Source organism: Drosophila biarmipes, unplaced genomic scaffold, assembly GCF_025231255.1.
Source record: "Drosophila biarmipes strain raj3 unplaced genomic scaffold, RU_DBia_V1.1 ptg000015l, whole genome shotgun sequence".
NCBI classification, from domain to species: Eukaryota; Metazoa; Arthropoda; class Insecta; order Diptera; family Drosophilidae; genus Drosophila; species Drosophila biarmipes.
The window spans coordinates 72,255-87,368 of record NW_026114533.1 but is presented as its reverse complement, the minus strand read 5'-3'; positions in this window follow the sequence as shown (position 1 = coordinate 87,368).

Genomic DNA, 15,114 nt, shown 5'->3' with positions numbered 1-15,114 from the left:
AAAGGCGTCGAAGTATTGTTTTAAATTGTTACGCACATCTTTCTTTTGCAAATTGTTTTATTACTTTTTTTATTACCAGTTATCTTCGGACGCGTCTTTGCAATACCTACCGATTGACTTAAAAAAATGTTTCCGTTTTCACTATAACAAAAAACACACCAAAACCGCTTAGAAAATAGGGTGTATTTATTTATTGAATCTTCTCTCTTTGGATACTAACAACAAATGTTTCAAATCTTATATTATTAACCTATCTTACAGTCATAGGCATTAATGTAAGGATACCGAAAAATGCATTGTAGGCATCTGCTGGAAACAGCAGTCAATCTCTTGCGAGATGATTGGGGTGCGTAAAGAATTTTTTATTGTAGGATGCTTTTTGTTTGTCTGTTTCATTTTTTACGGCAAGAATCCCTGTGTATTTTTTGGTTCCGAATATACCAAGGTACCCAAGTGATAGTTCGCAAGCTTTTTGATAAAGCGCGCTGTATAATGTCAACGTTGCTGCTGCTCGCGTTGCTCCAAAGATTGGCTTGACAGTGGAGTTGTAGAGCAGGACGTTACAGTCCAGACGCAGGGTCTTTAATTGGAAGCTACTGAATTTTAGTTTTAGATGTACTCTCTTATATTTTTTGGATAGCATCTGAGATTTATGATCCCAATGAAGAGCTTACAAGTAACCTCAATGGCAGAGTTTTGAAGTGCAATTAACTTTATGGGGTTATTTGGTCACCGCGATCCCCTTTGTCTGACACATGGTTGGTAGAGAAATAGTTTCAGATTCGATTCGTGGTAGCACAAATAAATCAGTGACAGGGTTCGGCTGAAAGACGTTTCTGAGATGTTATTCAAAAGTTTCCGCTCTATCTTAGTCGCTGCGTACCCAACTGCCTGATGAATTTCTTATCGGAGTCGCTGTTTCGATTGGAGATTGTTGTACTGGTTGACAAAGAATTTTAATGCACCGCAGTTTCTGTCTTTTGCCTTAGAGCTCGGTCAAGCATGCGAGTCTCTTCCTTAAGACGTTGTTTAGATGACGGCGATCTGTTAGTTTGCCAGGCACGTCGCAGGCGCCTTAAGTTGGTTTCCACATCTTTGCCTTGTGGTGTTAAGATCACATAGTCCAAGAATTGTCCTTTAGAAATTGTAAAGCGAGGCGGGCAGTGGACAATGGCTATCTTGAGCTTTTCGTTACCGGACTGCATCTTGATATTATAGCAGTATAAACTGTTACACGAATTAAATAACTTTGTTAGACTTGACCGTTCTCTTTCACTTCTTATTCGCAATTTCCCGGTTTTACATAGCGTCGGTTTTAACATACGATTACTTAATTACTTGATTACAATATCGATACTTAACATTTTACCAGAGTTGCCAGATTGGCCGTTTTACCACAGAAGATACTTGTAAATGCTAAGAACTATTGAATAGGTATCCGTTACATTCAAATATTAGTTAATATACACTTACCACTTAGAGTTACCTATATATGTATAGCATTGTTGTACTTAGTTATACTTATAGCAAGTCACTTATCCTACTACATTTCGGCCATCCTGACCGGTTGATCACCTGATCAAGACATTTCGACTTAAAAGTTATGCTTATTTTATCTTTACAATATATAGGTACTTAAATGGTGATTTCTCGTTTAAGGTTAAATTTTTATTTCTGTTTTTTAGCTTTTTTAGTTTTTATCCAATGTTTTAAATTTTGCGCACTGCAAACACCTAGGTAAGGACTACGTGCTACTTGAAAACCTTCGACGTCTTTTAATAAGAATCTTTCATTGCGCATCGCTTTTGCAATCACATATGGTTCCTTATGTTTGGGAATCAGTTTTCTAGCAGTCCCAACAGTCGAGTCAAAATTTTTCACCATTACATTCCCTCCTTTTTTATAACTTCTAGCCTTTACTCGACATTTGTCATACAACTTTTCATTATAATCTTGAACTTGCTTTTGATGGGCCTCAGCTTTTTTCCTTATCTATGTTAAACTATATTATTTCTTATTTTCACTTTTGTCCTCTAGCTTTTCTTTAAGTTCATCCGCAATCCAAATCCAAACAGCATTTTACTTGGAAGTTGTCTTATACTTCTGTGCAACGTATTATTTAGAGCATGTTCTATTTTATCTATAACATTGTCCCAGTAAATACCTATACTTTGATCAACTAACTTCGCTATCATTGGTCCAAGGTCTTTTCAACTTGACCATTGGCTTGTGGTGACCCTGTGGCTATCTTGATGTGTTTCACATTATATTTTTCCATGAATTCTTCGAAGTCTTTAGACGTAAAAATACCACAACGTCTGAAATTATGCAATTTGGCCAACTATAGACCCTAAAGTAATCTTTCAATGCCGTTATAACCTCCCTAGTGCTTGTTGATTTAGTTGAATAAAGTCTTACAAACTTTGTAAATCCGTCAACTACCACAAAAATGTGTTTTTTTGCTCTTGACGAGTCTACTGGACCATAATGGTCTATGTTTATTAACTCGCATGGTTCGTTTCCCTTGGGAATACTGTGCAAAAAACCTTCTCCTTTACCTGATTTTGGTGAAAACGCTACACACTTTAAACAATTTTCTATATGTGCAACGCACTTTTCTTCTAAATTTGGAATCCAATAGGTTTTTGAAATTATGTCCATCATTTTATCTCTTCCTATATGTCCTATTTCGTTGTGGTATTTATATAGTACCTGCTCTTCCATTTCTTCTGTCGTCATTTGTTTGTCCTTCTTTAACAAGTCATACAAAGGTTTTGATATTGTAGAAAAATCTTTTTTAAACCTTCGAAAATATGAAGAAAATCCCAAAAAACTTTGTGCTGCCTGAACCTTCATAGGAACTGGAAAATTTTTTATGGCTTCAATGTCCTTATCATCTACCCTAATGCCATTCTCAGAAATCAAAAACCCCAAATACTTTATATTTGCTTTCAAAAACTCACATTTATCCATTCTAAATTCTAATCTGTTCTGCGTAAGCCTTTTAAAAATTTCATCTAATGTTTGCAAATGTTCATTAATATCTTTGCTGGCGACCATTATATAATCCATATACACTACTACTTTGTTTTCTCTAATCATCGAAGATTTTTTTAACAAAGCGTTGAAAAACAGCTGGAGCATTTTTGATACATTTCTTAAAAACTCAAATTGTCCCAGTGGTGTTACGAATGAAGTATATTTTACAGATTCCTTATCAACAAAAACAATAAAATATCCATTTTTAAGATCTAACTTCCAGAATACTTTTTTGTCAACTAATTTATCTAATAAATCATCTATGTGTGGCAGAGGGTAATTGTCTTTTATCAGTGTGTTATTCAGTTTCCTTAATCAATGCATGATCTAATCTCACCTGTTTTCTTCTTGACTAATACTATCGGAGATGCAAATTCTGATTCGCTTGGTCTTATTATCTCGCTTTTCAAATATTCGTCTAGTAATTTTTGAATCTTGTCCTTTTCTGTGTATGATAATCGTCGAGGACTGCAACTAAAAGGTTTTGCATTATCTAGACATAGTTTTCTTTCTGCTCTAATCATTGATTTTTCAGGTCTAGTTGCTTTCACATAACTTTTTTCAAGTATTTTTAAGAAACGACATTGCATTTGATAGGTAGTGCTTTTGTCCCAGTTAAAATCTATAGTTTCGCTGCTTGTAAAGTCGATATTAAGTATTTCGGTTTCAAAATTTTTAACGATCGTTTTCTGTGTATTTTGACTGCCTTGCTTTGAATTTGTAAATTCAGTTGTTTCACCGTTAAATCTCATAACTGTCTGATCGATATTTTCGTTGTTTTGCCTTGTAACTGTTTGACCTATGCTTTTACTATTCTGTCCCATAACTGTTTGACTTACATTTTCACTATTTTGTCTCATAGCTGTTTGACCTTTGCTTCTACTATTCTGTCCCAAAACTGTTTGACTTACATTTGTATTATTTATCTTATAACTGTATGACCTTTGCTTCTACTATTCTGTCCCATAACTTTTTGACTTACATTTTCACTATTTTGTCTCATAACTGTATGACTCGTTTCTTCATTACTTTGTATCATGGCCCTGTGGCCTATATGTTCATTATGATTTTTTACGACTGCATGTTCTGCTTTTAAAACTTTAGGCGACAATTCCAAAACATTATTGGTAAAAAAAGTCATCTAAACACTCAATATTATGATTTACTTTAGCGACGTGCAAAGACAGGTCCCTACCAGTAGTCGTTGTGTCCATCTTCTAAAATTATCATCCTTAAAGTTCTTAAATCTAAATTTAAATCACAAGTTTGCATAAATTTTAAAAAACCACATCATGTATCATGGACTCATTGGCGACAACTGTTAAATTAAAGTAACATTTTATTGTTCCTTTTAATACAAAACATACAATTTTTGCGTAGATTTGTAATGGGCTTCTATTTATACCAAAATATTTTTCTTTGACTTTATGTAATTGGGCCTCCCTGGGCAACAAATATATTTTAAGCAACGAAATTGGACTGCCAGAGTCTAAGATGCATGCTGTACCCATATGAGATATAATTTGACTGTCAAAATGAATTTATATACCTTACAAATTTATTTACAACATTTCCCTTTCTTTCCTCACATTGGGCTACAAAGTGGCCAAACTTGCCACAAGCATAGCAGGATCCTGGATCCCTTGCTGGCTTTCGACAATCCTTAGCGATGTGTCCTCTGGCGTTGCAGTTACTGCAGCGGAATCCTCCGGTGCTGCTCCTATTCTTGTTGAGCTCCTTTGACGCCGACTCATTTGACTTATCCAAACGGATACCAGCAAACGCACGGAGAATTTGCATCGGATCTGTGAAGCATTGGATCCGGGCCTGATCCCGCAAATTCTGTGCTGGTATTCCCTTGACTATCTGGTCAACCAATTCGTCTGGATCAATGTTGATGCTGCTTGCCAGCATTGCCATTGCCTCAAAAAACACCGCGAACTTTTCGCCATAATGCCACTTCAAGTCCTCAAATTTGCGTCGAGCCTCTGCTTTTGACAGCTTATCGCCGAATGCTAGGATCAGCTGCTCCAACAGGTTCTCTACCGGCTCCATAATACGCGTTGCATTTGCATGCAACCAGCGCTGGGCGATGCCTTTTAGTTTAGCCACAATCACCATTTTTACGCACACTGCATCCAAGTTGTACATTTCAGCAATGTTGCGTACTTGCTGGGTCCAAACGTTTGCGCAAGATGATCCATCGTAATCCATGATCATTTCTTTGGCAAACGAAAGTGACAAACTTGGCGATTCTAATTTTTTGTTTACCACTGCCATTCGTCGTAGCCCAACACCGTTTCCTACATCGATATCGGTGCCGCTATCGATATGAGCACTTCCATCGGTGTTTGGTATTTTTTCGCTCACAGCTTCCTGGAAGTTTTCGCATTGAACTGCTTGCTTACCTCCCTCGACGCTCATTGCTTGATTGCAGTTTTCGGGCTTGCTGATGACGTCATTGGCAGCTGCTTGCGACGCGGCTCTTACTTGCACAAGAATGTTCTGGAGCTCCTTTCTTCCAGCTTCGATTTCAGCGAGTATTTGTTGACGCGACGATACTCCTTCGGCCACGGCAAGCTCCTGGCGAGTTCCACGAACTAACGGGTCCACGCCGTTTAGTCGGGCCGCGAGTTCGGCCTTATTGCCGATTGTCGGCAAGTTCAGTGCCGCCAACCACCGTTTGAGCTGGACGACCGTAAATTGTTGTGTATCACTTAGATCCATTTTATGGGTCAGGACCACTTCTGAAGTTTATAGCAGTATAAACTGTTACACAAATTAAATAACTTTAATAGACTTGACCGTTCTCTTTCACTTCTTATTCGCAATTGCCCGGTTTTACATAGCGTCGGTTTTAACATACGATTACTTGAAGTTGGCTGCGATCAATATCAATACTTAACATTTTACCAGAGTTGCCAGATTGGCCGCTTTACCACAGAAGATACTTGTAAATGCTAAGAACTATCGAATAGCTATCCGTTACATTCAAATACTAGTTAATATACACTAACATCGAAAGGTTAGAGTTACCTATACATATACATAGCAGAGTTGTACTTATTTATACTTATAGCAAGTCACTTATCCTACTACATTTCGGCCATCCTGACCGGTTGATCACCTGATCAAGACATTTCGACTTAAAAGTTATGCTTATTTTATCTTTACAATATATAGTTATCTTTATAACTTCTAGCCTTTACTCGACATTTGTCATACAACTTTTCATTATAATCTTGAACTTGCTTTTGATGGGCCTCAGCTTTTTCCTTATCTATGTTAAACTTTATTATTTCTTATTTTCACTTTTGTCCTCTAGCTTTTCTTTAAGTTCATCTACAATCCAAATCCAAACAGCATTTTACTCGGAAGTTGTCTTTTACTTCTGTGCAACGTATTATTTAGAGCATGTTCTATTTTATCTATAACATTGTCCCAGTAAATACCTATACTTTGATCAACTAACTTCGCTATCATTGGTCCAAGGTCTTTTCAACTTGACCATTGGCTTGTGGTGACCCTGTGGCTATCTTGATGTGTTTCACATTATATTCTTCCATGAATTCTTCGAAGTCTTTAGACGTAAAAATACCACAACGTCTGAAATTATGCAATTTGGCCAACTATAGACCCTAAAGTAATCTTTCAATGCCGTTATAACCTCCCTAGTGCTTGTTGATTTAGTTGAATAAAGTCTTACAAACTTTGTAAATCCGTCAACTACCACAAAAATGTGTTTTTTTGCTCTTGACGAGTCTACTGGACCATAATGGTCTATGTTTATTAACTCGCATGGTTTGTTTCCCTTGGGAATAATGTGCAAAAAACCTTCTCCTTTACCTGATTTTGGTGAAAACGCTACACACTTTAAACAATTTTCTATATGTGCAACGCACTTTTCTTCTAAATTTGGAATCCAATAGGTTTTTGAAATTATGTCCATCATTTTATCTCTTCCTATATGTCCTATTTCGTTGTGGTATTTATATAGTACCTGCTCTTCCATTTCTTCTGTCGTCATTTGTTTGTCCTTCTTTAACAAGTCATACAAAGGTTTTGATATTGTAGAGAAATCTTTTTTAAACCTTCGAAAATATGAAGAAAATCCCAAAAAACTTTATGCTGCCTGAACCTTCATGGGAACTGGAAAATTTTTTATGGCTTCAATGTCCTTATCATCTACCCTAATGCCATTCTCAGAAATCAAAAACCCCAAATACTTTATATTTGCTTTCAAAAACTCACATTTATCCATTCTAAATTCTAATCTGTTCTGCGTAAGCCTTTTAAAAATTTCATCTAATGTTTGCAAATGTTCATTAATATCTTTGCTGGCGACCATTATATAATCCATATACACTACTACTTTGTTTTCTCTAATCATCGAAGATTTTATTAACAAAGCGTTGAAAAACAGCTGGTGCATTTTTGATACATTTCTTAAAAACTCAAATTGTCCCAGTGGTGTTACGAATGAAGTATATTTTACAAATTCCTCATCAACAAAAACATGAAAATATCCATTTTTAAGATCTAACTTCCAGAATACTTTTTTGTCAACTAATTTATCTAATAAATCATCTATGTGTGGCAGAGGGTAATTGTCTTTTATCAGTGTGTTGTTCAGTTTCCTTAATCAATGCATGATCTAATCTCACCTGTTTTCTTCTTGACTAATACCATCGGAGATGCAAATTCTGATTCGCTTGGTCTTATTATCTCGCTTTTCAAATATTCGTCTAGTAATTTTTGAAGCTTGTCCTTTTCTGTATATGATAATCGTCGAGGACTGCAACTGAAAGGTTTTGCATTATCTAGACATAGTTTTCTTTCTGCTCTAATCATTGATTTTTCAGGTCTAGTTGCTTTCACATAACTTTTTTCAAGTATTTTTAAGAAACGACATTGCATTTGATAGGTAGTGCTTTTGTCCCAGTTAAAATCTATAGTTTCGCTGCTTGTAAAGTCGATATTAAGTATTTCGGTTTCAAAATTTTTAACGATCGTTTTCTGTGTATTTTGACTGTCTTGCTTTGAATTTGTAAATTCAGTTGTTTCACCGTTAAATCTCATAACTGTCTGATCGATATTTTCGTTGTTTTACCTTGTAACTGTTTGACCTATGCTTTTACTATTCTGTCCCATAACTGTTTGACTTACATTTTCACTATTTTGTCTCATAGCTGTTTGACCTTTGCTTCTACTATTCTGTCCCAAAACTGTTTGACTTACATTTTTATTATTTATCTTATAACTGTATGACCTTTGCTTCTACTATTCTGTCCCATAACTTTTTGACTTACATTTTCACTATTTTGTCTCATAACTGTATGACTCGTTTCTTCATTACTTTGTATCATGGCCCTGTGGCCTATATGTTCATTATGATTTTTTACGACTGCATGTTCTGCTTTTAAAACTTTAGGCGACAATTCCAAAACATTATCGGTAAAAAAGTCATCTAAACACTCAATATTATGATTTACTTCAGCGACGTGCAAAAACAGGTCCCTACCAGTAGTCGTTGTGTCCATCTTCTAAAGTTATCATCCTTAAAGTTCTTAAATCTAAATTTAAATCACAAGTTTGCATAAATTTTAAAAAACCACATCATGTATCATGGACTCATTGGCGACAACTGTTAAATTAAAGTAACATTTTATTGTTCCTTTTAATACAAAACATAAAATTTTTGCGTAGATTTGTAATGGGCTTCTATTTATACCAAAATATTTTTCTTTGACTTAATGTAATTGGGCCTCCCTGGGCAACAAATACATTTTAGGCAACGAAATTGGACCGCCAGAGTCTAAGATGCATGCTGTAACCATATGAGATATAATTTGACTGTCAAATTGAATTTATATACCTTACAAATTTATTTACAACATTTCCCTTTCTTTCCTCACATTGGGCTACAAAGTGGCCAAACTTGCCACAAGCATAGCAGGATCCTGGATCCCTTGCTGGCTTTCGACAATCCTTAGCGATGTGTCCTCTGGCGTTGCAGTTACTGCAGCGGAATCCTCCGGTGCTGCTCCTATTCTTGTTGAGCTCCTTTGACGCCGACTCATTTGACTTATCCAAACGGATACCAGCAAACGCACGGAGAATTTGCATCGGATCTGTGAAGCATTGGATCCGGGCCTGATCCCGCAAATTCTGTGCTGGTATTCCCTTGACTATCTGGTCAACCAATTCGTCTGGATCAATGTTGATGCTGCTTGCCAGCATTGCCATTGCCTCAAAAAATACCGCGAACTTTTCGCCATAATGCCACTTCAAGTCCTCAAATTTGCGTCGCGCCTCTGCTTTTGACAGCTTATCGCCGAATGCTAGGATCAGCTGTTCCAACAGGTTCTCTACCGGCTCCATAATACGCGTTGCATTTGCATGCAACCAGCGCTGGGCGATCCCTTTTAGTTTAGCCACAATCACCATTTTTACGCACACTGCATCCAAGTTGTACATTTCAGCAATGTTGCGTACTTGTTTGCGCAAGATGATCCATCGTAATCCATGATCATTTCTTTGACAAACGAAAGTGACAAACTTGGCGATTCTAATTTTTTGTTTACCACTGCCATTCGTCGTTGCCCAACACCGTTTCCTACATCGATATCGGTGCCGCTATCGATATGAGCACTTCCATCGGTGTTTGGTATTTTTTCGCTCACAGCTTCCTGGAAGTTTTCGCATTGAACTGCTTGCTTACCTCCCTCGACGCTCATTGCTTGATTGCAGTTTTCGGGCTTGCTGATGACGTCATTGGCAGCTGCTTGCGACGCGGCTCTTACTTGCACAAGAATGTTCTGGAGCTCCTTTCTTCCAGCTTCGATTTCAGCGAGTATTTGTTGACGCGACGATACTCCTTCGGCCACGGCAAGCTCCTGGCGAGTTCCACGAACTAACGGGTCCACGCCGTTTAGTCGGGCCGCGAGTTCGGCCTTATTGCCGATTGTCGGCAAGTTCAGTGCCGCCAACCACCGTTTGAGCTGGACGACCGTAAATTGTTGTGTATCACTTAGATCCATTTTATGGGTCAGGACCACTTCTGAAGTTTATAGCAGTATAAACTGTTACACGAATTAAATAACTTTATTAGACTTGACCGTTCTCTTTCACTTCTTATTCGCAATTGCCCGGTTTTACATAGCGTCGGTTTTAACATACGATTACTTGAAGTTGGCTGCGATCAATATCAATACTTAACATTTTACCAGAGTTGCCAGATTGGCCGCTTTACCACAGAAGATACTTGTAAATGCTAAGAACTATCGAATAGCTATCCGTTACATTCAAATACTAGTTAATATACACTAACATCGAAAGGTAAGAGTTACCTATACATATATATAGAAGAGTTGTACTTATTTATACTTATAGCAAGTCACTTATCCTACTACAATATTTGATTTGACGTGTAATTAGTAACTAGCTGAAAACCTTTGGTTAAAATGGGGCTGGATGCATTCCCTAATAAAGATTCCGGTTCCGCCGTGGGCCTTTCCATCTGGATGATCTGTGCATAAGAAAGTGTAGGTGCGTCTCTACCGGTAGCATGATGTTGGTACTAATTGAACTGTGTTACTATAAGTTTGTGCCGCGAAACGCCATTGGTGTTTCAAATTGTTATTCGTAAATTTACTATCGATTATTTGGACTGCTTAGATTCAAGCAGCTGTAACGCCATGTTCTGGTTTTGAGCAGCGTTTGAATTGTCACTTTCATAAATGACAAGTATTCTATGACACTTGCATGGTGACCATCATAGGTTCCAGAGTACTTTGTGACTGAGCGCTTCCTAGATTAGATTGGAGTGGGTTTTCCGGCAGTCAGCGAGGGTTTATTTCTGACTTGTCGCCTAACGCGGTGTTCTGCGGGCTCAGCTAGAGCTTTTTATGGAAATTGACCGAATTGACAGTGTTTAAAAATGTTTAAAGCGAGACAAAAAAAAAAAACAGTTTCGCATCAAACGTCTTAGAAACCGGCAGCTGCGGATACAATACAGCAAGTGAAGGGAAACAAAATCCGAATAGTCGAGTCCCTTGACTATCAGATACCCTTCCTCAGCTTGAGGAAGCCAAATCAAAATAGAAATGTTTAAGCAGTAAAGAAATATTGTAAAGCGCCATTTATCGACTATTTTGGCAAAAATTTTTTCATGTCAATCAAAAGGTTTTGATGAGGCAAATACATTTTAGAAAACAAAAATCACGCATGGTAACTGTGACCACCACAGTTTTGGGCGGCTTGTGGGTGTTAGAATGGGTGTGGCATTTTTTTGGGTCTATCGATAGACTCAATCAGACAAACACGTTTTTCAAAAAAGCATTTTCTAGCATGACAGTTGTGACCACCAAAGTTTTGAGCGGTTAGTGGCCGTTAAAGTGGGCGTGGCACTTTTTTTGGTCAATCAATAGGTATTGATGAGACAAATAAATATCAGTTAAAATTTTTTTTCTATCATAAAAACTGGAGGCGCTACAGATTTTCGCGGATTGTGGGCGTTAGAGTGGGCGTGGCACCCAGCTGAATCAAACTTGCGCTGCGTAAGAAGCCCAGAAATCAGCATGCATCTGACTGTTCTAGCTCTTATAGTTTCCGATATCTCAGTGTTCATACGGACGGACGGACAGACGGACATGGCTAGATATATTTTATGGGATCCGAAACGCTTGCTTATACCTGTTACATACTTTCTGACGAATCTAGTATACCCTTTTACTCTACGAGTAACGGAAATAAAAACTCTGCAAATATGGTGGTGGTAAATATTGCCAAAATAGTTCCAGAGTCCAGTGAAGGAAATATGTCATTACAGAAGTGATTTAAAAACTTCGAACAAAACAGTCTTTCTGTTCTTTAAGTCCACAAAAGTGTATAAGTACGGCCAGACAGCGCCAATAAGTACTGCTACAATTATGTAGCTGACATCTAAGCAAAGATTGATGACATGTCAGTAGTCTGCCTGGTGGGCTGCCGTAAAGATAGCATACAAGGAAAAATGCCTTAAGTCTTTCAAATCAACGATGTGCAAATCAAGGAGCTCATTGACACGATTGCATATAAAAGATAAGAGAAATGTGTGCCATCTTTTTGCAACAAAGCTTTTTAGCTCTGAGAGGACTCTGAAACAACTTCACACATTCCGTTGGTCAGTGTACGGCAGAAGTGAATATCGATAGAATATTTCTGGTATGTACACAACATGACTTTCTGTCCAAATTCTCTGCCTAGGGAGGAATCTGAAGACATTACCCAGAAAAGTATAGAAGTAAAGACTGATATATTCTCCTCGCAGTATAGAGATGCCTTCCAATCGATGTTTCGGAGAATTTCCGAAAATAAACATATCTGTTCAGCCATTTTTGGGATAATTAACTGGTTTTTCCGTAAATTATAAATAACTTTTCACTGATCGCAAAAAAAGCAAGGAAGAACGCTATAATTGACTATTATATACCTGTTACTCTGCGATATTGTAAAGCTATTTCCGTATGTTATGTGGGTGGCAATAAGATTTAAGCGTTTGTGGGCTTGGTAAAATGTTGTCGGTCAATTGTGGCCACCACAGTTTTGGCACCCGCTGAAACAAACTTGCACTGCGTAGGAACCCCAGGAATCTGCATGCAGAGTTTGACTGCTCTTTTAGAGTTTTCGATGTATCAGCGTTAATACGGACGGACGGACATACATGGCAAGATCGACTCGGCTGGTGATCTTGATCATGAATATTCATACTTTATGGGGTTTCTGAAATTCTGAAACATAGACCATATGTCAACTTTAAATTAAAAGTTAGGCTTGTTAGAAGCAGATTCGCTGTTAATACCAAAACCAGTAGAAATAGAGAAATTAACATAGCTAGAAGAAAAATGGCTAATGGCGAATTCTAGGTGCATAAAAAGGAACCGAAGTGAAACCTGGTGTACGGAGGAGTGTACGAATATCAGACGTCGAAGGACAGAAATAATACAAACACGAACAATGATATATTCTATGAACAATGGGAACGTGTAATCATAAGTGACTTATCAGGATGAACGAAAGTAAGAGGGACTAGGCATGTTGATCTACTACTACCCTACTTGGGTTACAGCAAAACATCAGAACAACAGCAGATAAGAAGGAATCTCAGAATAGAAGGTTAATCGAGACAGTCAAAAAAAAAATTAAAAAAAGATTAGGGAAGCATATTTCATATTCTCCGATTGCAGACGACCTTAAGACATATATTCTAAGGAGCCAAAAATGAAAGTTGTTGCTTAATGTAATATTTACAAACAATTGGCCCAAAGACACTAAGCACCAGGTTGTAGCGTAGCGGGCTTCTATTTCCTTTCGGGCGAATATGGTTTGCGAAAGTATAAAGAAATAGGGGGAAAGGAAATAGAGATATATAGCAGCAAGGCGACATTGTACGGCGGGAAGTACACGCTCTTTCGATATATGGTACTGACGGAAGAAATACATATCAGTTATCAGTTCCTGGCTAAATTTTTTAGCTTCGCGCGAAAATTTTGGTTGTTTTGTGTTTAAATTTACAAAATTATTTTGAAACAAAAAGTCTCCTTGCCGTGATTGTTGTTGTTGTCTTATATTTTTTAATTGCTTATTTATCTAAACGGTGTTCTTCCGCACTCAAGCGCCAAGCTCCGAATAACGAAAACTAACGCTTTTATTGTACTCTTTTAATTTACTAACGCTCAATCTCTCTCGCTCGTCGCAATAATGAAAATCTGTTGTCCAAAGAAGTGCAAAATAATGATTGACTTGAGGAGTGAATTTCGCTACTTCTGTGATGATTACTCTATAAGCCAGCTTACTGAAAGTACTGTTATGGAAGTCTTCTGCAAAAGCCACAGAAATCACAGATAAAAAGCCACATGCTATCTGAGTGTAATTCTCCATAGCCCACGGCTGCCGCCAGTGAAACTTCCTCCGGCGATCTGGGTCGACAACAGTTGATCTCAGCCACCTTAGAAATGCTACTAAAGACGAAAACAAAACCTTATTCGGTACCCGAATGATCTGAGGTGTATAATAATACACTGAACCTCAGTCCTGTATACCAGCAGTAAAACCAGTCAGCTTGAACCTGATGGAGTGCCAGGCTGTGTTGAATAACTCCACACAATTCCCAGCAGCAGATGGCCGGCCGCTCACCAGCTACGCGCCAAATTCGCGTAGTGACGGCGTGGCGAAGAGCGGTTAAAGAACGTGAGAGTTTGGAGATCCAGGATGGAGAACGTGAGAGTTGGAGAACGTGGTACTTTGGACAACGTGGGAGTGTGGAGGGGAAGAGAGTTTACAGAGCAAGAGGGTTTGGAGACCAAGAGAGTTTGGAGAGAGTTTGGTGGGCAGTGCGAGAGTGCCGTGTGACGGGACGCCGGGGGACTTTGGACGCGGCCGTGAACTGGACCAAGAGAGAAGGTGCCATATTTCGGCAGCGGAGAGGCACACAAGCTTGCCATATGCATCACGGGAATCAGCTGGACGGCAGCATCAGGCTGGATGTCGGCGGAAAGTAGCGCATGGACTTTGTACCCGATGTGGAGAGTTTCGACTGGCCGTGCGCAAAAGGGGAATAACGGTTCCCGGAGACCCTATATAAACCCGCAGGGCTCTGGCAGCAGGATTAGTCGGTTACGGTCAGTCGGTCACGATCAGTCGATTACGTTCAGTCAAACACGATCAGTCGATCACGACGAGAAGAGTCGAAGAGTTAAGACAAGCAGTCGATCAAAAACCAATTGAACAGAAAACCAACCATGTAAACTACGAGTGAGCAACAACAAGGCGAGTCGTCGAATGTAGCGCCATGGGAGCCTACAAGGAGCAAGATTGCCACTTCGAGACCTTCGGGATTGGGATTACAAGGAATCTCCGAACTGAGACACAGATGGGTGAGGTCCAAGGGGCATCACACGGCTAAGTCAAGGCGAACTGTTTATTCCTGCCAACGAAGTCCTGGCGTTACGGCTGGAGGGTCTACCAGACTTGGATCAGTGAAGGCAGGCGACAAAAAATCGTGAGCTGGGGGGTAAGACAGTCTAACTCCAGTGT